The sequence below is a fragment of the Jaculus jaculus genome, chromosome 6, assembly GCF_020740685.1.
Source record: "Jaculus jaculus isolate mJacJac1 chromosome 6, mJacJac1.mat.Y.cur, whole genome shotgun sequence".
Taxonomy (NCBI): Eukaryota; Metazoa; Chordata; class Mammalia; order Rodentia; family Dipodidae; genus Jaculus; species Jaculus jaculus.
Genome location: NC_059107.1, coordinates 128,855,926 through 128,879,719, shown reverse-complemented (window position 1 = coordinate 128,879,719; position 23,794 = coordinate 128,855,926).

The window sequence follows — 23,794 nt, the reverse complement described above, 5'->3', positions numbered from 1 at the left end:
TTAATGCACACAATTCTAAGCATTGCCAATTGCTGAGCTATCTTTAGCACACACACACACACACTCACACACACACACACACACACACACTCACTAACTCACACAACAGGAAACTGCATAACTCACAAGGTAGTTACATTGCTATTCACATTTCACAGGTGAGGAATAGATTTGAAATCATTTTCCCAAGGGATTGTAACCAATAGACTGCTGAGCCAAGATGCCTAGTCTCGCCTGGTCCATTCCCACTTCACCAACGTGAACATTATGCTACAGTATGACAATGCCTGATGTTAAATTGATTGGTCATTGATAATGAAAACTATTCCAGAAATCTTTGATTTTTTTTCCAGTCCATATCACTAGAGTAGGAAAAGTTCACAAAATTTGACCCATTACCCAGGTAGAATCTGCATCTTGCATGCATTATAACTTTATTATATTTTCTTTAGAAACTAAAAATTAAAGAAAGATTCTGCTATTATGATCTTCACAAATATGTATGGCCTCTACCTAATCCATATGAGAAAATATATACCATCATTCAAATTTTTTTCACATTTAACTGAGGCCATTTCCTTTGAAAGTATACTGTGTTTTAGAAATGTTACTTTGCCTTATTTTAACTAGTGACACATTTATTACCCTTAACTGCTCATGGAAGGAAGCTCCTACCACAATGGTGTCCTAGACTTGGTGAAATGTTCATAGAAAGATGGGATATAAAATGTCTGTCTTATTTTTCCCATTTATATGTGTCCAACTAAGTGCTATTACATAGCTTAATGTCTGGTACATCTTAACTGCTCAAACCTTTTCTAGAGTTAAAGTGAGGAATGAAGATAACCATGTGGCTTCTCTTGCAGTTTATAAAGATGTAGAACCTCATCAGCTTCCTCACTGGGATAGAGTCACATGCTGTCCCTGAAACTGGTGAGGTTTCCATGACAAATTGTTTATTTCTGGACTCTTGAAAGAAAGTAGTCGGCATGTCCTTTGTTGATATTGAAGAATGTCACTTGCCAGTTTCTATGCAGCTGTAGGAGTTCACTGCTGCCAGGTGGGAATAGCTCAGGATTATAAATGCTTCTTTGTTTCCTGTTCATTTCCTTTGTCTACTCTAGCCTCTATTAAATGTATTTATGAAACACATTTTAATTCTGAGATTCAGTTTAATTCTGATGACTTCAAATTATATTGAACAGGCAAGAAAATAACATTACAGTTTTCCTGTTTCTTCTTAGGTGGATGGCTGATTGATTTCTATTACATTGACATCTGATACAAATAGGGTGAATGCTAAAGAGCACTTTCTGTTGTCATTAAAAAGACTTTCACCAAATAGCAGATTTTTTATTACGTAATACAAACTCATTCTCTTTTATACCATGAATTAACACCTGCCTATGTCAAATTATCCCAGGTCTCTGAAGATGTCAGGGTTAATCATTATTCTGGTATCTTAGATAAGCAGACTGTTTTCAAAACTGGAAGCAGAACAAAATAGAAAGTTACTTATTCTGGAAAAAATAATCACATAATCAATATGAGAGGTTATTTGTTAACTCCTCTTCTATGGGCTGTAATTTCAACAAGACAGTGAATCAAGATTATTAGATTTACAGAGTGATCTTTGGGCTGGAGAAATGACTCAGCAGTTCAGAACATGTCCTGTCCAAGCTTAAGGGTCTGTGTGATCCAGTATCATCTCCAGAATGCACTTAAACAGCTAGCATGGCCATGCATATCTATAACTCTAGTCCCTTAGGAGAGCAAAGATCCTACAATAGAGAATCTACTGAAGATTGTGTCTCAGTTTAGAGATATTTGCTCAACCATGTTTATAGCTGCTCAATTCATAATAGCTAAGAACTGGAATCAACCCAGATGTCCATCATTAGATGATAATTAGAGGATAATTAGAGGATAATCGAGATGTGGTATATCTACACAATGGAATTCTGCGCAGCAGTAAGAAATAATGACACAATGAAATTTGTAGAAAAAAATGGTAGAACTTGGAACAGATCATTCTCAGTGATCTCACCCAATCACAGAAAGACAATTGTCTCATGGTCTCACTCATGTGTGGCTCCTAACTTGGATCAGCCTGAGATGCTGACATACCTAATAGGCATCTTGAGGACAGGACGATAGGGCGGGTGGTGCTGGAGGGTAAGGGTATGTGGCAGAGACACAAAACTGGACCCAAAAGGTACTGGTACCATACAATCCTTTAACCTGAAAGACAGACTAAAAGATTGAACCTTCATTGGGCCCTTAGAGGGAACACCTGAATCAAAGGGCCCTGGAGAGGGTATAATGAAGACTAACCTTAATTTTATCCTGTTTCTCTCTGTCTCTCTGTCTCTCTCTCTCTCTCTTTCTCTTTCTCTTTCATATTACCTATCAATTTCTTCCTTCTTTTCCCTTGGTGCTGGCCTGTTATTTCCAATACCAGGATGCAGTTAACATCTACAATGATCTGTTTATCAGAGAGGTCTACAAAGCTTCCCAAAAGGAGACAGACTTCTGTCAGAGCACTTGATTACCCACCGAAGGTTAATAGCAAGACCCTACTGCTGAAGACATCATATGCTATCAATATGGACCATGGAGAGAACTTACTGGAATCTGGAAAATAGCCAGTCCCAGACAGTTAGCTTGTCTAGTGCCAGAAGGTTCTACATGAGCTACTGGAGGAAAATGGCCAACATCTGTCCAAGCAACTCGAGGTCTAATATACTCAGCAGCAAATAACGTGACATGATGCTCACCCAAGTGCAATAGTGGCACACATCCATGGTGGGTAACCAACTGCTCTTGGATTGATTAATAGATCTACTCAGTGTAACAGAACCCATAGCAGGAACTGGGAAACAAATCCGAATCATATACAAATAACAAGTTCACTCTCTAATATCAAGCCCCCACCAATCCTGGGCTATAAGAAGTCCTACACCTATTAAATTCTCTGTAAACTAATAATAGTTATCCTATTTCCAGTGCTGACCTCACTCTCCACTGGAGAATATGCTTCTAGTTTTCAGGTGGACACATAGCCTGAGGAGAGAATCAGCCCATCACACCTCACCAGGGACCCAGATGAAACCATAAAGTAACTGGGGAAATGACCAAAACTGCTTTCTTGATGAACCTAGTATCAGCACAAAGGTGAATGAGATAGGCACAGAGAACATTCAACTCCTACAAAACCAGAGATCCAGAGACAAAGAGCCTCCCAAGACCTCATCTCTGAAGTAGACCAAAAAGGAATACTCAGGGAAATTTGTGGAAGAGGGGGCAGGAAAGATTGTTAGAGCCATGAGTTAGGACATTGTGCATAGGGATATTGCCTCTTCCCCATATCTGATGGCTACCCCCACATTGTATGACCCACAATCCCCATGACATCCCCAGTGAGGAGGACCCCTCAGGGTGGCAGGAATTAGGGTAAGGATGGTACCAACATGTGCGGTTTACACACTACGTATGTACAAATAACATAAAGAAAAAATTGGAAATCTCCAGGATCAAGACAATACTTCAGCAGAGAATTCAGCTCAAATAAAAACAGGTAGGAGAGTGAAAGAGTGGGATAACCAACATTCCACTCCACCCATTGCAGGTGAGTGCACCCCATCATAGATAAATACATAAGGTACATACATGTGCACACACACCCCTACACACACATAGCTCCACTACGTACACTTCACCACATTACACAAAAAAGCGAGAGAGAAAAAAGAGAAAGGGGAGTCTTATAAACATTGTAGAGTAACCTTCTGATCCTCACTCATTCTTAATCTTTCCACATTAGGAAATCTGAGAGACTTCAAGTACTGGCTAGAATGACAATCCATTAAGAGAAAGTGGGAGGAAACAACTGTACAATGTTTTTCTCAATACCATGATGTTCTACTTGATAAGGGCCTAGCAGAGCTATTCTTGACCTTACTGCTCTCTGACATAGGTTCCCAGAGACAACTGATTCATCTTTTCAATCCAGCACCTTGTCACACCCACTGTCTTCCATTCTTCTCATGTGAATGCATGTGAAATATATGCATAGGAATTCTGGGTAGTAAGTCTTGTTCTCAAAGAGTTGAAAAAAATATGGAATTTCTTCTCTTCTGATTTCTTTTGTATAGTATCATGTGAGTTTCTGAGAACAAATCAATTTACTATTCATAGTTTCTTGAGAAAAAGTACCTCACATTTAGAGGCCAAAACTTCCCCAGTACTCATTAAAAACATATTCCAAGTACTCACATCCCTGAACTCTCACCACCGAGTTTCTCACCTAGGTAATCCCAGGGTAGGAATTCAGTAGAGAATCTGTGATGAGTATTTTCTGGATCACTTTACTGGATCTCATTATCTATGCACATTTCTATGCAACAAAGTATCTTGTCATTCTTCAACACCTTCTTTCTTTGCATGGACTATTTTAACGTCACCATGAGTGGGAATTTACAACCTATGCAGCCTTCTCCTCTTCTCCTCTGCACTTCATCAGGCATATTTCCAATTCCAAGATAGAATTTATAATGAAGAGTTGTCATTAGTTTCCATGAGCTGGCATAGTTGCTTCACCTCAGTAGACCCTAAATACATATGCATGATGTGAATGCAGAATTGTATAATTGAAATGATAAATTATAGCTATAAAAGGATATTTTCTTTCTGCTGGCCTGTACATTTGTTGTGAGTTTATATTTACTCTCTCTGAACAAATAAGTGAAAGGCACCTTCTGATGTATAGGCAATGCCTAAATCATCAAAGGAGTACCCTGGCCTGGCATCTTAACAACAAAGTCTAATTTCATTCATTATCACCTTTTATTATGTGGCATATTTAATGGAACCTCTTGACCACATGATAAATTCAATAAATATATGCAAATTACTAGGAAAAATGGCCAAAGTTTTCATCTCTTAAAAAGAACCAAACAATGGCATTGTGATGTTCATTGTTTTGCCAATTTTCTAAGTTTGCTTTTAATTGATGTCCCAGAAAACATCTCAGACTATTTTTTATGATCTACCATTTTTACTTGAAATTTTTAGGGTATGTTGTTTCATGAGTAGAATGTCTGACTCTGTACATTCATGATTGTATTATCTGTGTGCCATGAAGAAAAGAGTGTTCTGAGGACTCGGGATGTTTTCAGGCTATTTTATGAGGATTCATCTACACTTTTCATTCAAAAACAATGGAAAGTAATTTATGAATTTATTAGTGTCAATGATCTCTCAGAATGTTTAATCTGAAGTGTTATGGATAATTGAGGATTGAGGTCTTTTTTATTTATCAAAGAAATATTTATTGGAAAGTGGTACCTTGCGTGGAAGCAGTTAACATTCTAGCAAGGTGTGCCATCTAGTGGTACAATCTGAGATACAGCAATGAAATGTATTTCCAGAAAACAAAACAATCACTTTTCTGTACCTTTACTTTAAATTTCTATGTGATATGTGTATGTGTCTATGAAAGCATCTACATAGAAAGCAAATTCAACATCTCAAATAAAAACAATCTTTTTGCTCTTTTATAACAATGCCCAATATTAAGACATCATTTACCAAATTTCAGAATCTTAATTCACTTACTCAACTTAATTATTTTATTATTTTATTTTTATTTTTGGTTTTTTTGAGGTAGGGTTTCACTCTAGCTCAGGCTGATCTGGAATTCACTATGCAGTCTCAGGGTAGCCTCGAATTCATGGTGATCCTCCTACCTCTGCCTCCCAAGTGCTGAGATTAAAGGTATGTGCCACCATGCCCAGCTCAACTTTATTTATTTATTTATTTATTTATTTATTTATTTATTTATTTATTTATTTAGGTTTTTTGAGGTAGGGTCTCACTCTAGCCCAGACTGACCTGGAATTCACTATGGAGTCTCAGGGTGGCCTCAAACTCACAGCAACCCTCCTACCTCTGCCTCCCAAGTGCTGGGATTAAAGGCGTGTGCCACCAAACCAGGCTCAACTTATTTTTAATTCTTTTGTTTTATTTTTCTCTCGGTGTGTGCATGTCTATGCATGCATGCCTGTGCACATGTATGTGTGTGCATATGTTTATACTTATTAGAGTATATGTGGGCCACATTATATGCATTTGCCAAAGGCCAACATCAGGTGCTGTCTTTAGATGCTATCATGCATCTTGTTTTGAGAAAATGTCTTTTATTGTCCTGGATTTCTCCAGTTAGATTAGACTGGCTGAACAATGAGATCCAGGAATCCTCCTTTCTCCATGTCCCTGGCTTTAGGATCACATGCATATACCGCTATGTCTGGCATTGATATGGATTTTGAGGATTAAACTCATGTCCTTATACTTAAAAGGCAAGCACTTTACTAACTGAGCCATCTCCTCAGCCAATTACTTCTTAGGACCACTTGTGTTGACAATAGATTATGCTCTGCTAGATTGGATCTAGAAAGGTATCCTGGATCTTACAGTTTTCTTTTCTTTCATATCTTCTGTTTTTACAAATCTGAACTGAAGTCCATTGTATGGAATATCAGATGATACTAAAGAACATTAGAGCTGGGTGTGGTGGCTCATACTTTAATGCCAGCACTGGGGAGGCAGAGATAGGAGGATTGCCATATTACCATGAGTTCTAGGTTACATAGTGAATTCTATGTCAGCTTGAGCTGGAGTAAGACCCTACCTTGAAAAAATAAGCAAGAAAACAAACAAAAAACCCAGAATATTACAAAAATAAATGATGTTAGGCTAGAGAGACTGCTCAGTCATCAAATCACGTACAACTTGAAGGGTGTGGCGAGTAGTAAAAGTAGTCTGGGTTAGTATCTGCTGCTGACTGTCTCCCAAAAAGTAGCAGTGGAAACTGCCACAGTTATATCTTTTGGTTTTATGAGTGAAACTTTGGGACACAAGTTGTTGAGTGACATCTTTGTGAGGGATGAGGGGGTGTGAAGGAGAGCACAGCTGAGTATGGTCAGGAACTTGTGTATGTAGGCTCACATGAACAATTGCCTGGCGGCTACTGGGCTTCATGGTAAGTTGGGACTTTAATAGTGCATTCTCCAGTGAACAGGATGGAGTGTCATGGTTATTTATTTATTTATTTATTTGAGAGAAGGAGACAAGAAGAGAATGGATGTGCCAGGGCCTCTAGCTACTACAAATGAATTCCAGATACATGCTCCACCATGAACATTTGACTTACGTGGGTACTGGGGAATTCAGCCAGGATTCATAGGCTTCAAAGGCCAGTACCTCAAACACTAAGCCATCTCTTTAGCCTGAGTGTAATGGTTTCTAAAGGCCTAACCTTTATAGTCTGCATAGTATCAGAGAATAAAATCTGACACTCAGCCACAAACCCATCAGTTATTCCAAAAAGACCCCTACCTTTTCAATCCAATATCTGAGGAATCATTGAAATTTCATGTGTTGAAGAAAGAAGTTCTGATGACTGCCTTCAATGATAGTTTTAGCAGTAATAAGTGGAATGACAGACAACATATTACAGTTTAATTTAAGGAGGAAAATATTTTCTGATAACTAAGGTTATCTACTATCAGACTGCCTTGGGACATAGTAAACTGTTACTGAACAGGTATCATAATTATTATTTATATGTTACCTACATTTGTGAAAGTTTAGTCTAAATGGATTTCAGGATTTCACTATCTATAATCTGTATAAACAGATTTTTCTTCATACCTATATAAATAAACTGTGCACATATGAAAGAAGATGAGACATTTTGGGATAAGATTCATGTAATTTGTTATGTGACAAGATATTCACTTTTTTCCATATTCCTTCTATGGGGTAATATAGTAACTTACATGTTGTTTTACTTTAGTATTATTTGCTTGTTTTAGGTGGTTTTTTTGTGGTAAAATCAAATCTCACTATGTAGACCAGGCTGTCCTTGAACATACATCCCTTCTGTCTCAGCCTCCTGAGTGCTGAGAATTATATGCACATTATACCACACCCAGTTGCTAGCTAACTCAGAATTAGTGATCTGAATCAAACCACTTTCCATGTGGAAATTTGGAATAATCGTGCTTCTTAGTCTCTATATTAACATCAATATGAGAAATTTTCAAAGAGATTCTGATTCACTCAACATGGAGAAGCTATGGGTATTTCTAACTTTTTACAATAAGCCAGGTAATTTTGATATCCTTATAGAGCTAGGGACAAGTGGTCACAGCCATGTGACCCTCAGGCTCTCAGACCTCATAGTGGTAATTCAGTGTACAAACACAAGTCCCCTGAAGAGTCTGGTAAAAACAGCTACAATTTAGTAGTTAGAACCAGAAGAAAACCAAAAATGCTTTTTGTTAATATGTCAATAATTGTTAAGTGCCTACAACTTCCTGTAAAGGTTGTATATTTTTTCCTGCCTTTGCAGAGCGGTTAAAGCAAAGTTATACTTATGGATCACATCATCCACATGGAAAGATCAGCCTTTAAGGACAGACACATTCGTCTTATTCAATCCAAGTAGACTGTGGCCAAACTAAGTATGCAAACTATATCAATTAATTTATAAGTTTCACTTTATAGTGCTTTCATTTGTATAGTAAGATATCAGTTATTGTTTTTCAAGTTGGATAAATAGATGCATAAAGTTGATAGGTATTATATTTTAGAGTCAGTCTCCTAGGAAGAAAATAAGAACTTGTGAACAGCAACATGGATGTACTGTGTAGACCATTCTAGAAACATGGATATACTGAATAGACCATTCCAGAAACATGGATATACTAGGTAGACCATTTTTATCTAAATTTAAGCAATACTTTTATGTCAGTTCCAGTGTTATCACTTTGCTATTTTTGGAGCCAATAGCTTTCCTTGATATTATATAATGAAAAAACAATCTAAAACGTTCAATGAGGCCAAAACTATTATTTCCTGCCAGGATTCCCCGGCAGGTAGTGGTGAAGAAGGACCAGGCCTGCTGGTTCCTCCCAAGGGGTTGAGGAGTGAGTGTCGAAGGTCAGGAACACACCACCAAGCCAGGAGTCTCATCAAAGTGGGAACTCACTTTATTATTACAGGCGGTTGCCTATATAGCATTGAGAACGAGGGTGGGGATTCTAGGATGGGGGGAGAGGTAACAGCCAATAGTATACCACGACTTTTGAAGTTATTGGTTCTAAGTGCGTGCATGCAGTAATTCCAACTCCTATGCGGAAGTAGCAGGCCAGAGGCCATTAGGTGCCTTGCTGAGTCATAGCTGGCCAGAGGCAGATCGCCAAACTTTAGCTAGGCTCAGGAAGTTCCACTAGGCCTCGCGTCCAGGCCTTTCAGGGCCCAACAATTTCCATTATATATTTTCAGTTAGGCTCCCCATGGGTTATTTCATGTGAAATTCTTTCATATTCAAGTTAAGGATAAACTTAAACTTCTTATTCAAATCTTGTCAGTCAAAATTTTAGATCCTTAGGAATCATGTTACATCTCGATTTTTACTCTCCTTTGAGAGTGAGGATGAGAATTGGCTCTCTGGGAATGCTGATGTGAGAACTACCATTATTCATTTTTATTTCATAGCCTTAAATTGCTTCCTATACCATTGGAGTGAAGGACTCATTAGTTCCACAAATCAGCCAAATGTTCATCCACATGTTACAATATTTATTCATGGAAAGCCTTCACAGTTTGACATTCTAACATTTATTAATAGAGATCTCCAAAATAGCATCTGACAATCATGGAAATTCCCTCATAAATTTAGCTAGGAATTATTTTGTCTACTGATCCACAAGGAATTGGTAGACTGCTGTGGCAAATTGATCTTGAAGATCACTGCACATGACAAATTACTTGACAATTTTACTTTTTAGTTCTGAAGGGAAAGTTTATGTAAATAACCTGAAATCATTTTCACTTTTGTGGCTACTTATTTATCCTATTTAATCTGTTTTGCTAACTAAAGGGATTTTCTGCTTGTCATATACATAAGTAGTATCACTCTGTAAATGCCAAACAGGGGAGAAAAGGAAAATATGCTTATGGGATAAACTGAATGTGAATGGCCACACTTTTGAACTTCAGAAGAAAGCAAGCCAAATGGTCATTGAGCATTCCCTTCTTAGGAAAAGAACTTCAACCTTGTTCATCACTGGACTCTCATCATAGGGATTAATTTAAAGCAGCAACTTAAGATCATGGGGAAAATGATTAATCAATGAATTCCTTTTTATCAAGCACAAATTGTAGTTTAGGTAATGAATATGTATAACTTTCTCAAGGTTAAGCATGAATACATTTGTTTTTATAATTTCATGAGATTTTAATTTTTTCCTTAAGTAGAATGCCCTTATTAATATAAATGTAAATTGTAAATTGCAAAGTTTAAGTAGATAACTTGATAGTATAGGATGTGTTTATGTGTGTGTATGCACATACACTTTCAGAGGCCAGAGGAGAAAGTCAGGTGTCTTCCTCCATGGCACCTCCAGGTGTTTGCTTGAGATGTAGTATCTCACTCAGCCCAGAGCTTCTGTCTTCTGTTGGACTGGCTGACCAATGAGTCCTAGCAACTCTGGGGTCTCTGCTCACCACAGGAATGAGATTAGACATGTGTGACCACTACCAGCTGTTTATGTGGATGTTGGAGAATTAAACTCAGGATGAATCTGGCCCTCATGTTTGTGTCACAGGTAGTACCTTCCTGAGCAATCTCTCAGCCCCTTTAAGTATTATTATTGTTATTTTGATTAACAGGAGAAAATCTCAGACCTGCACAACAAATGATGATAACAGCCTGCCACTAGATGCCTTTACATAAGCAACATTTCTGTTCATTTCTTATCTGGTGTTACAGTTACACTAACATCTGACCAGTAATAGCTTATGGAAGGAAAGGGTTTATTTTAGGCTTAAAGAATACAGAGGAAGTTCTATCATGGAGGAGGAATCTAACTCACTTTCATAGATCCATAGAAAAGAAAAAACACCAAAGACCTGCAAACACAACCAAAGCTCAAACCTCTTTCTACACAACTAGTAAGGCTGGACTAAAGAAATATGCCCAGCTGACAACTGTTCCAGCAGGCTACTGTACACATAAAGGAAGATAAACCTTAATTAAAAGTCCCAATGGCTACAGGGGACATAAGGTCACATTAAAACCACCACATTACCCTTTTGGCCCCCATAAACTCATGACTATCTGAAAATGCAAATTGTACTCAGTCCAACATCAGACCCCATAGTCTTTACCAAATTTAATACTATTCCAAACTCCAAAGTCTCATCTGAGATTCAAGACAATGTAATAAGTATGAGTCCAGTAAGATAAAAATCCAAGTTATATACTTACAACACATAATGACACAAATTACACCTTTCTATTGCAAAAAGGGATAAGAAGGAGAGACTTGATATGTGAAAAATCAATAACCAGTAGGCAAATATCAAACATCTGCTGTTCAAATCCTACATTCATAACCAGTAACATAGTCTCTGGATTTTCAAGTCTACCCCTTCAGCTGGGCTAAACAGGCCAGAAGAACCCCATTCTGGCCCATAAACTCTCTATGGTAGCCATTCCATAGTCATAGTACATTAAATCATCTTTGAGTCTACACTACAAACCATGGTTCACCATCATAGCCAATAACCTTACATGTTCCCCACACAGGGATTTCAAGCCTGTCTCACTTTACTGCATCTCAGCAACAGCTGGAACCAGTTCATCTTCTTACAATGGCCTTATTGGGTCTCCACACAGGGATTTCAACAACCCTGCTTGACATGTCACATCTCAGTGGCTCCTATTCACCTTAATACAATGACCTTATTGGGCACTCAAGCAGGGGTTTCAAAACTGCCTCATTTTGCCTAGGTGTCATTTCAAAAAACAAAACCAAGTTGCAAATCCAATGACCCTTTCTTTTTTAATATTTTATTTATTTGCAAGCACAGAGACAGAGAGAGCATGCGGGAGAGGGAATGGCACTCTTGCTATGGAAAATGAGATCCAGATACATGTGCCACTTTGTGAATCTGGCTGCACATGGGTATTTGGGGAAAGAACCAAGGCCATCAGGCTTTCAAGGTGTGGTGCCAGCTCTGATGGGAGTAACACTGATCTCAAAAAATTCAAAGTGAAGCATAATGCGTGGAAACTAACGTACTTTTCATAATATTCTTTGATAAAGCACCAGAAATGGAAATTGTGAATATGTGCTGAGAGGAAGCACAAGATAGAGGAAAGAGGAAGTTTTTTAGAAGTCTTCTGGTAAATGTTTAAGCAGGAAAAGGTGTGATACCTTGACCTTATTCCACTCCCAAAGTTTAGAGTTTGCTTCTTTATTTATCTAGGTGTGGTGGACTGAATGTGAATAAATGTCCCCCATAGCCTCAGAATTTTTTGATTAAAGTTGTTTCCCATTTAAGTCTATGGCAATCTGATTCTCTCTGTCTGTCTCTCTCTTTTTTTTTTTTAATATTTTTGTTCATTTTTATTTATTTATTTATTTATTTGAGAGTGACAGACACAGGGAGAAAGACAGATAGAGGGGGAGAGAGAGAATGGGTGCGCCAGGGCTTCCAGCCACTGCATACGAACTCCAGATGCGTGCGCCCCCTTGTGCATGTGGCTAACGTGGAACCTGGGGTCCTTAGGCTTCACAGGCAAGCGCTTAACTGCTAAGCCATCTCTCCAGCCCTGTCTGTCTCTTTTTGATCGCTTTCTGCTAATAAATAAATAAGTAAAACATTTTAGGGACTGGAAAGATGGCTTAGCAATTAAGGCACTTGACTGTGAATCCTAAGGACCCATGACCAAGCCAGATGTACAAGGTGACACAAGCATCTGGAATTCATTTGAAGTGGCTGGAGGCCCTGACATTTCCATTTTCCCTCCCTTTCTCTTCCTCCCTCCCTTCTCTCTCTCTCTGTCTGTCTCTGTGTCTCTCTCTCTTTCTCTGTCGCTCTCTCTCTCGCTCTGTGTGTCTGTCTCCCTCTCTCCCTCTCTCCCTCTCTCCCTCTCCCTCTCTCCCTCTCTCCCTCTCCCTCTCCCTCTCTTCCTCTCCCTCTCCCTCTCCCTCTCTCCCTCTCCCTCTCCCTCTCCCTCTCCCTCTCCCTCTCCCTCTCCCTCTCCCTCTCCCTCTCCCTCTCTCTCTCTCTCTCTCTCTCTCCCTCTCCCTCTCCCTCTCCCTCTCTCTCTCTCTCTACATATATATATATATATGTATGTATTTCTCAAATAAGTAAAATAATCTAAAAATATTTTTTAAATTAAGAAAATAAAAATACTATATATTGGTGAATGATATGTGTATACACACAATTTTACAGAACCTATAAAAACCAATTTTGAAAGTGAATTTAGCAAAGTCAATATATGTACTTTTCTAAAATTACTATCGTAATTTGTAAGCTGAAATAAAAATTATTTTCAGTGGCATGAAAATAAATAAATCATGAATGTGTTCTGCAGCCTGAATGACTGGTAAAGCAAGTCTTACAAAGTATCTGCAGAGGGGCTGGAGAGATGACTTAGAGGTTAAGTGCTTGTCTGTGAAGCCTGTGAAGCCTAAGGACCCTGGTTCAAGGCTTGATTCCCAAGACCCCCGTAAGCCAGATGCACAAGGCGGTGCATGTATCTGGAGTTTGTTTGCAGTGGCTGGAGGCCCTGATGCACCCATTCTCTCTCTCTCTGCTTCTTTCTTTCTCTGTCTGTCTGTTGTTTTCAATAAATAAATGAAAATAAACAAAATATTTGTAGAAATGGTGACAGTTATGGAGTAGAAGCATCACCTTATTATTTGTTGATTTTTTTTCAAAAGTTTTAAATATATATATTTTTACATTAGCACGCAAAGTAGTGTGTTTCTTCATATCATCTTCATAGATATGTGTCATTAATCTGTATTTTCACCCATTCCCTTACCCCACTGCCCCCTGTGTATACTATTTCCCCATACAGCTCATTCCTTTTTATTCCTTTTAGTTCCAGCATTCATATTCTTGTTATATTTATTTCTTTCCCCCCTCAATTTCTGACTTAAGATCTTTCCCCGACTCTCTCCAGTTTCGTGAAATGAACATACACATACACACACACATGCATGCGTGCGCGCGCACACACACACACATACGCACTTTTAAATCTAGGTTTTGAACAAGAGAATAAACACGCCGCGTTTGTCCCCTTCTTCCACAAACCACGTTGAAAGTACTAAAAGTAAAGCTAACCCAGGCCTGCCCTCTAGTGGAAATATGGAGTATGATGGTGCACAGCAGGCTATTCTCCACCCTCCATCCCGCTTTTCTTAAAACAAAACAAGGAATTTGAATGGAAGGGAGTGTACTATCCCAAAACAAAAATGGTAAAAGCGAGAGAAAGCCTGCAAATTAAAGGAAGCTTCAATCTAGAGACCCAGGAAGGAGGTAATGCTAACTATGCCCCCCCCCCCTTCTTAAAAATAAATAAAACACCCAGCCTAGAGAGGCAGGAGGGGACAGGCAGGACCTCAGAATATACACATGACACTGAGAAGCCCTTGGCGCTGTGCTCAGATTCCAGAGTGGCAGGGCACTCTCACTGGCACACCCGGCAGAGAAAGGACCCAGGGGTCGAAGGAAAAGTTCAGCCTTTCCTGTAGAATTAGGGAATGGGCATAAACAGAAGTAAAAACCTTTTAAATGGCTACTACCAAGTGAGAAAGAGAAAGGATGGCCTGAAGGGATTGGATTTTCAGTCACTGCCCTGGGGAGGGGTGAAGTTTACACTGAGGTAATGATGCTGAGAGCATCATGTGTACACCCACATTTCTACAAGCAGCAGGAATTTGGCAAGCCCCAGTTGTGTGACTACAACTTGCAACTTTTTTTGTATACACAGTTATATTTTCTAAAATTTTGTGCATTCGAAAGGAACACTGTGGCTTTTGGTAAAGCTATAGTTACATAAACACTATCCAGACAGGTGAAAAAAGAGGCTGTCTGTTACTACTCTATAAATGGACCTGTCACGGAACTAAAGCCCTAATTTTAGTGTATCCAAATTATACCATAAGGTACTTATTAGAAGTGTGGTTTTCGAGGCCCCATTGGCTGTGATTTGAGTGTAGACTGGGGTTAGAACTCAGAGGTTTGCATTTTCAAAGGCATTTCTATCCTGTTGCAGATGGAGTGACCACAATTTGAGTAATGAAGTCTGCTGAGCCAAAGGCAAATCAATAAACACCTGCTGCTTCCATAAAAGCAAGCATGGTCCTGAGTGGAAAGGGGGGAAGTGTAACATCATGTGCTGCTCTTACAATTAGTGCCCAGCGTCCCTATAGGATTTGCAGCTTATAAGGGCACCTGCTCAACTTAGTTGACCTGGGATTTTCTACACGCTCCAAGAGCCTGGAACACTTCCTACTATGAAAATGCTTTACCAGAGTTGTCCATAGCTGTAGCTACAAGATGAAAGCTCAGCAAACAGTCGGTGGGTCTAAGGAAAGAGATGCAGACTTCTGGTACTTGTTCAGAACACCAGAAAGAAGAATGGGATGGCCTCATTTGGAGCACCCACCATCACTGACAAGAGGAGAGGGCAAAGAGAGAGAAAGAGATTGATTTAGTTCAGAGTATTCCCTGGTTGGTACTACACAGTCTACTCTGCTAGAAAAAATGGTTTCATTTTTAAGATTGAACATGCCCTTACTTTCCCAAAAGATAAGTTACGTGAAACAACAACAATGGTGGGTAGGAGAGGCTATTTATAAAACTCATAACCAGAAAAGCCATATGGATTTTCAGTAATGTAAGACCAAGTTGGTGTGGGGTCTTCCAAGCCTCCAAACCCAGCCTAATGCTATTTTTGTGCATTCCAGGATCACAGATATTAGAGGAGAAGACAGACTTAAGGGGAAAATATGTGGCTGACTCTAAGCACAGAAAGAAAGACTCCAATCATTATAAAATCTCTGTTGTAAATAATAGCCACTTGTATGTACATATGTTTGATTCCACTGGCTTCAAAGGTATTGACAAAAATCATTAATTTAAAATCAGGAAATTGCCCCGTTAGATCTCCATTCAGAAGACCAGAGTTTCCTTGAAATGAGCTTGTCCATGAGAAGATACTCCTTTCTTGCTCTACTGAAGAGTTGCGGTAACTTGAAAGAGGTGTAGCAGAAACCACTGGCTGTCCATGTAAGTGTGTGAGCATGTGTTCTAGAACTCACAGCCAGCCTTTTCCCTTTTCTTATTAAAGGTGACCACTTGACTGATTTCTAGCAAATAGCAGGTGCTACCACCAATGTTGGTCCATGAAATCTGTGACAGTCTCTCTTCAATGAATATTCCCCTGCATGCCAACCAGGATTGTGGTTCACAGCATATCCTCAGAAACACTGGATAAAGACAGAAACTTACCAACTTCCCTGCCCTGGGAGCCTGAATGACTAAAAACAGAGTGGTCTGTCCAGTTGTTTACCTGACTAGTAATCTGTGTTATAAAGAAAATTTCTTATTTGGGAAATATTGCTATAGAAGTTAGACAATTTTCACTCACTTAAACAAAACCCTAGGACAGATTGCATTGTGGAAGGCTCCTTCCGAAGCATACTATAGCAAAAGATCTAGAGAGCAAGCATGCACAAAGGCATCCTTTCCTTTGAGCTCAGGTCATTCCAGTGCAGGCGATAGAAGTATTACCTCTAAGATAGTTCATTTCCCACAAAGAAAGTTCCTACATGGCAGAGGATTCTGCAGCAGATGAATACTTCTTTTTTATTTATTTTCCACAATCCAAAGCCCACATTCCTCAGCCAGAAGGGGTCCTTTGGGGGGGGCAGGGAGGAGGCTAATGATGGTACCAACATGGCTGTATGCACACTGTGTACACAACTAATAAAATATTAATAATTTTCTTAAAAGAAAAAAGATTACATTAAATTCTAGGTAAATTACATCATACTGTCACTTAACATCTTTTTTCTCCAATCAAAATTCTGATTAACTGGTCTGGAGAGATGGCTTAGAAGTTATGACATTTGCCTGCAAAGCCAAAGAACCTCAGTTTGATTCTGCAGGACCCACATAAGCCAGATGCACAAGGTGGCACTTGAGTCTGGAGTTCGTTTGCAGTGGCTGGAGGCCCTGGCATGCTCATTCTCTCTCTCTCTTTCTCTCTCTCTCTCTCTCTCTTTCTCTCTCTCTCTCTCTCTTTCTCTCTCTCTCTCTCTTTCTCTCTCTCTCTCTCTCTTTCTCTCTCTCCCTCTCTCTCTGTCTCTTTCTCTCTCTCCTTTCTTCTCACTCTCTTAAGTAAGTAAATAAATAAATAAAATCTGTTTAACCATATTTTAAAGGTTTCTTTTTCTAAGTCATTCAATGGGCTTCTGAATGTTACCTCCATATTTGAAGAAGTACATATGTCTCCTATGGACTAATAAGGTGGTCAAATGTGCCAACAGCTTGAGGAAAGGAAACTCCTTCAGGGAAGGAAGTATTGCTAAAATGTGGAAAGGTTAGGGTTTATTGAGTATCCACATTTATGGTCACAGTTTTAAGTTTCGCTTTAAGCAACATTGCCAAGATTAAACTTTATAATTAAATCGCCATTTTGCAAAGATGTCAGTTGGTTTATTCAGTGGTTTTATGATTTAATTAATGACTAAGGCAACTTATTGAAGCCTGGGCAGTTTTAACAGTGAAGTATAGCTTGGATTACTAACTAGATGCTCCAAAGGGACTGTTCTCTGGTGAAGGGGCAATTCACTGGAAGACTTCCCAGTGCTCAAACCTGTTCTCACTTCATGCAGCACATTTTATGCCTCAGTCATGAGGTTTCCACATGACTATCTTTAGAGTAGAAGCTTCCTAGTCTCTTCCTCCCAACCCGTGCACATTTTTCTTTGTATTTGAGCTGGAAAAAGAGGCAAAATCTCTATAGGAATATACAAAGATGTACTCGATCCAGTGACTACATCTTTTCTAGTCGATTCAAAGAGCAAAGCTAGAGTAATAAGAATCATGGAATTTATCAGGGAAAAAGGAAGCAAGCTCCTAAACACATGTATAAAGTCTTAATATCCTGCGCTCTGGCCCTTTGTATCTGCTCATAGACATTTGCCTTGGTAGAGGACATGCGAGAATATGAGTAACATACAAATACATGATGTTTTTCTACTGCCATGGAAAGTGGAAAATAAGAAGATGATGGGTTTGATAGACAGTGGTTTAGAATAGCAGAGACAAAGGTGAATTACAGAATCACACAACAATGTATTATTCTTTAATAGTTGTCTCAAACTAAACAGGTGTGGCTTCACGAAATACCTTAACAGATTGTAAATTGGGTGTAAAATATTCATAAGATCCTTAAAATAGCTTTCAATTGAGGTAATAATTGTTTTTAGACTACCATACACATCAATAAGTACTGTCACATGCACACACACACACATACACACACATTGGCATGGGCGCCACACACACAGGCCTGAGTCAGTTAATGATGGGGATAACATTCTGAGAAATGTATAGTTAGATGATTTTGCCTTTAAGCAAACATTATAGAGTATACTTATACCAATTTAGATCCTATAGCCTACTGGATACCTGGGCTATATTTTAATATCATGGAACTATAACTACCAAAGCCATTTTTGAAATTGTACAGCTCATAACTGAGTTGTATGTTTTGTGTGTGCATGTGTAAAGATGAGAGAGAAAGAACACATATATTACACTTATAGCTTGGGAAGAACTATGAATTTAGAATACATGAGTTTCAAGAAACCTCTCCCAAATAGAAACAAGACTTACAGGATGAAAAAAAAACAAATGAATAACAGCATAGCGTGAGATTGCATACCAAAACAAAACTACATGGTACTAGAGAAAAGGTGCTGTCATGCGATATAAAAATGTGGGGAAAATAAATTTTGTCTCAGATATGGAGTAGCCATTGCCACTAATGAGTTCCCTTCAATTTTTCAGGCCTCACGAAGGGATGAAATATGAAATTTCTGAAACTCCTTCTACTTTTAAATCTATTGTTTTACAATTAAATATAGGCAAATCAAGAAGAGAAGGACCTAGTGGTGTCCTTGGAAGACCTATGAAGGAAATAAAACTTAGAGAAAAAGTGTATTCCAGAAAATGATCAGGAAGGATAAGAAGACATCCAGATATGTGTGTGGGAGGTGATCTCAAAATAGAAGCCTTTGTGTTGAACGGTGTGCCATGTCCATTTACCAACTGCATATAACAGAACCCATGCCCGAAGCAGCAGTATAGCAGATGAGGTGTTACGGGATCGTTGGCAAACATTAAGCTGGTAGAAGAGATGTCATTAGAGGATAACAGAGAAAGAAGTACTTGTGCAAATAAAAATGAAGCCAAAATACAATAAGGAACCAAAATGATACCTTCATTACCAGATCATTTTGTGAAAAGAGTAGCTACTCAGACTGTGTTCTGAGTAAGAATATAGTTATATTTAATGAGATAGGAAAAAAGGAAAACAAAAAAGAAAGATATGGCTGTTTTTTACTTGTATTGCTGGCCTGTAATACGAGCACTTGGAAAGATGAAACAGAAAGATTACCAGTAATGTGAGGTTAGCCTTGTCTGGATGCACTTGCACACATTATATTCTTCCACTTTGGGTTTGGGCAAAGAAAAGCCTTCATATAGATGAATACTGTGATTGTCAACATCACAACGAGACAATAAAAACGATCCCTTTGTTTCCTAAATCTTTGCAATTACTGTATATTTTTATTGAAAATAACTTTATAAAATGAGTGTGTAACACAAATACTGATACTAACTAGAGTGTTGGTATGATGCTAGGTTAGTACCTATATTATTACAGTTAAGGTAATTTGTGCTCTAGCTGATAATCTAGTTTTTTAAACTTTCCAATTCTCAATCCATTCAAGCATGAAAGGAGAACTTTAGGTTCATCAGGTACAGGAAAGTGGGGGAGGATTTTGCCATTGTACTTTCAGATATTGATAAAATTTTTCCCATTCAGAGACGGTTTTAAACAGTTTTCAGAAAATGCCATGTTCATATACAGTGTGGGGAAACAGAAAAATACACAATAGAAAAGGCTAAATTAATCTGACTCAGAGGAGGTGAGAGGAAATTTGAGAATTTAACACTTCCTTTCAATGAAAATTACGAAGTTAAATTGCTTTAGGAGCATTTGTTCTCCAGAGAGAGGAAGTGACAATGCACTTAACTCATGGCATGCTATTAAGTTAAATATCAAGAAAGGTTCACATACTGTATCAATCATTTCTGAACAAAAATAAACGTACCACATAGGAATGTGATGACAGGAAGTTTCATGGCCATATTGAACAATAGCAAAGTAAGGCACATCTCTGTCACACAGACCTGTCAAATCTAAAGCGATGGAATAATAGTGCTGAGAGATTTGGGTGAGAAGTATTAAATCTGAAGTCTGTCTAATGAAGAGTGAGAAATTAAAGAGTCACAAATGAATATCAAATATGTTATCTATCCAAAGTGCTTCCTCTAAGGAACTATGGTTTGTGTTGGTCTTATACAATCAATACTAAATATTCTTACCAGTGCAGTTAAAAAAAAACAGTTTTAATTAAACTTAATACAACTTAATTAAATCATAGATCACACAAACCATCACCTTCAAAAAATACATATATGTTTGGTTTTTCAGGGTAGGGTCTCACTCTAGTCCAGGCTGACCTGGATTTCACTATGTAGTCTCAGGATGATCTCTTGAGTTCTGTGATTAAAGGTGTGTGCCACCATGCCCAGCTTAAGAAATGTTTTTATAACCAGATAAACAATGTTGTGAACATATATAGTTTTTTCTAATCAACATTTTTAAGATTTATGAAGATATAACTTACAAAATATAAATTGCATATTTTTTATTGATTAGTGTTGTGCTCAGCGAATACAGTCAATTTAGTACCATTGTTAGGCTCATCCATGGCCTACCCCCTCCCCCGGCCCCTCGTTGTTGAGATATATGGGCCATGCATTCTGGAGTTAGCCCATAGTTATGGATAGGATAAATGTCTCTGCATATCATGACCCAACGTGTGACTCTGACATTCTTTCCAACCCCTCTTCCACAAAATTTCCCTGAGCCATGTTGCGTTCATTTTTGGTCTACTTCAGTGATTAGGTGTTGGGGGCCTCTGGGTCTTGGGAAATCTGATTTGGTAGGAGTTGATGTTTCTCTGTGTTGATCTCCTTCACCCTTGCACTGGTACTGGTTCACCGAGAAAACAGAACCCTTGCTTGTTTTGCCAATTGTTCTTAGTTTCAGCTGGGGCCCTTTTGAGGTATGATGGGGTGGCTCTTTCCTTAGGATCTATGTCTATCTGAAAAAGAGAAGCAGATTCTCCAATGGAGAGTAAAGTTAAAATTTGCAATGAGATCAGTTTGGTATCTGTTATTCTCATGAAACAATAATATTAACATATGAAGAAACTTTGGAGAAAAATAGAGATAATCACTGTTTGCAGTGAACACTTAACAAACATTAAAAATTAATAATATTAGCCTATTAAGTCATCCTAAATATCTTATGACATTGGTGTTACATTTACCCTACTGTAAGAAAATTGAGGTATAAAAAGGTTAAAGTTAAAACCAGATAAATGGGATAACCTTTACTCATTTATTTATTTATTTATTTATTTAGAGAGAATGTAATATGTGTAAGCCCTCTTGTAGCCCACGATTGTGGGAGCTTGATAATGAAGAGTGGGCTCATTTTTGGATATGATTCTGACTTGTTTCCCAGCTCCAGCTATGGGTTCCATTCTACTGAGCAGATCAGTTAGCCAAATCAAGAGCAGTCAGTTTCCCACTATGACTATGTGCCATTGTTGCATTTGTGTGAGCATCATGTCAGGTTGTTAGCTGCTCAGTAGCTTAGATCACGAATTGTCTGGACAGATATTGATCATGTTCCTCTAGTTGCTCATGTAGCAACTTCCTGCACTAGACATACTAACTGTCTGGAGACTGACTCTCTTCCAGATTCCAGTCATGTCACTCCATGTTATGTGCCAACAGCATCTTCTCAAGGTCATCCAAATAGTTTAAGCATTCTAAAATTAATTAAATATTCTAAAATATAAAATATTCCAGCAAATATAATGACCTCTGCATATAGTAATAAAAATAAAAAAGAGAGTGATACAATTCTTTTCTGAAAACTAAATCATATTTTAAACCTATATGCCATGTGAAAACTAGTCTATTTTATTTTACTTGATTTTAATAAAATATAAAAACGGTTTAAAAAAAAACAAAGGAATTATTGGACTTGAAATAAATTCTTGACCGTAGCAGTGTTATTTCTACCAAATCTCTGCGTTAAAGTAAATAAATAACTAAATTCCTATGAATAGCAACATAGTAAAGGCCAATTGTGCCTCCAGTTTGGTGTGTTTATTGTCCCTTAAATATAAGAGCTAACATATTATTTAACTCCAGTGCAGGAATCTCTTAAGACACTGGCTGGGCAAACCACCACCTCTGAGATCTTTTTATGTGAAGGTGAGTTTTAGTATGAGGTAGAGGAGGGGAAACTGGAGGCTATTGTCTATAGGTTGTTCTTTGAGACTACTTGGGATTCTGCCCAGTAGAACATGTAGCAATATCTAGAGTCTTTGTTTATCAAAATTTGGGTATGTGTTTTGGGCATTAATTGTGTGAAGTAGGAATTCTGCTAAGCATCCTACAACACACATACGGACAAATAGTCAAGTGGCTGGAACCAAGGCCACTGTCACTGAGCCAGCCTGACAGAGCAGGGTGAATGAGTGGGGAAAAAAAAGTAATAGTAAAAGACAAGACAGAAGGCAGCTTGACTGATGGTTTTGGTAGTCCATCTTGTGTGCAACATGGAGATCCCACTTTTCAGAGAAAGATGGAGGGGGATAAAACTATTCTGTGACTTAATTTTGAATTTTCCCTAAGACTTGCTGAGACATGTTTCTTGTCTCTACTCAACAATATTTTCCCTGCTGCACATTAAACGCATCTGCTTTATGTGTTCATTTTGTAAGATGCTAAAATAATATGCAGGTCAGATGACCCTGTCTTTTGTTTTTCAGTATTGAATACACCTTGTAATACTGATAAAAGTTTTTACCGAAAAATTATTCACTCATTTCCCCAAAAAGTACTTATTATTTCCGGTTAAATTGTTGTTCTTCTTTCAGTGGTAAAATTAAACATGAAAAGTACTGTCTGGGCCTTAAAGAAGATATTCGATGGGAGACAGGAGAGATGAATCAGCAGTTAAAGGTGCTTGCCTGCAAAGCCTGAAAATCTGATATCCCAGGTTTGATTCCACAGCATCCACAGAAAGCTAGATGCACAAAGCAGTGCATGGTTTGGAGTTCCTTTATAGTAACAGAAGGCCCTGCTCTGCCTGCACTCACTCTACTGCCTCCCCCCTCCCCTCTCTGTCTCTAAAATAAATAAAAATATTAAAAAATAAGAGATTCAATAGCTATTGAGTTTACATGATCTAGATTATATAGCATGACGTAGAAAATGACCCCCTAACTTTACTAACATATGTTTTAAGACTAGTATTACTTAATAAAACTATAATTTAAAAACTTATTAACAGTGTTTTCATGTTAATGACACATGTGAAATGTTTAATGTAAAAGTTGTAAGATAAGCTCATACTCATAAGATAGTCCTATGACTTTTTCTTTCTTTCTTTTTTGGTTTTTGGAGGTAGGGTCTCACTCTAGCTCAGGTTGACCTGGAACTCACTATGTAGTCTCAGGGTGGCCTT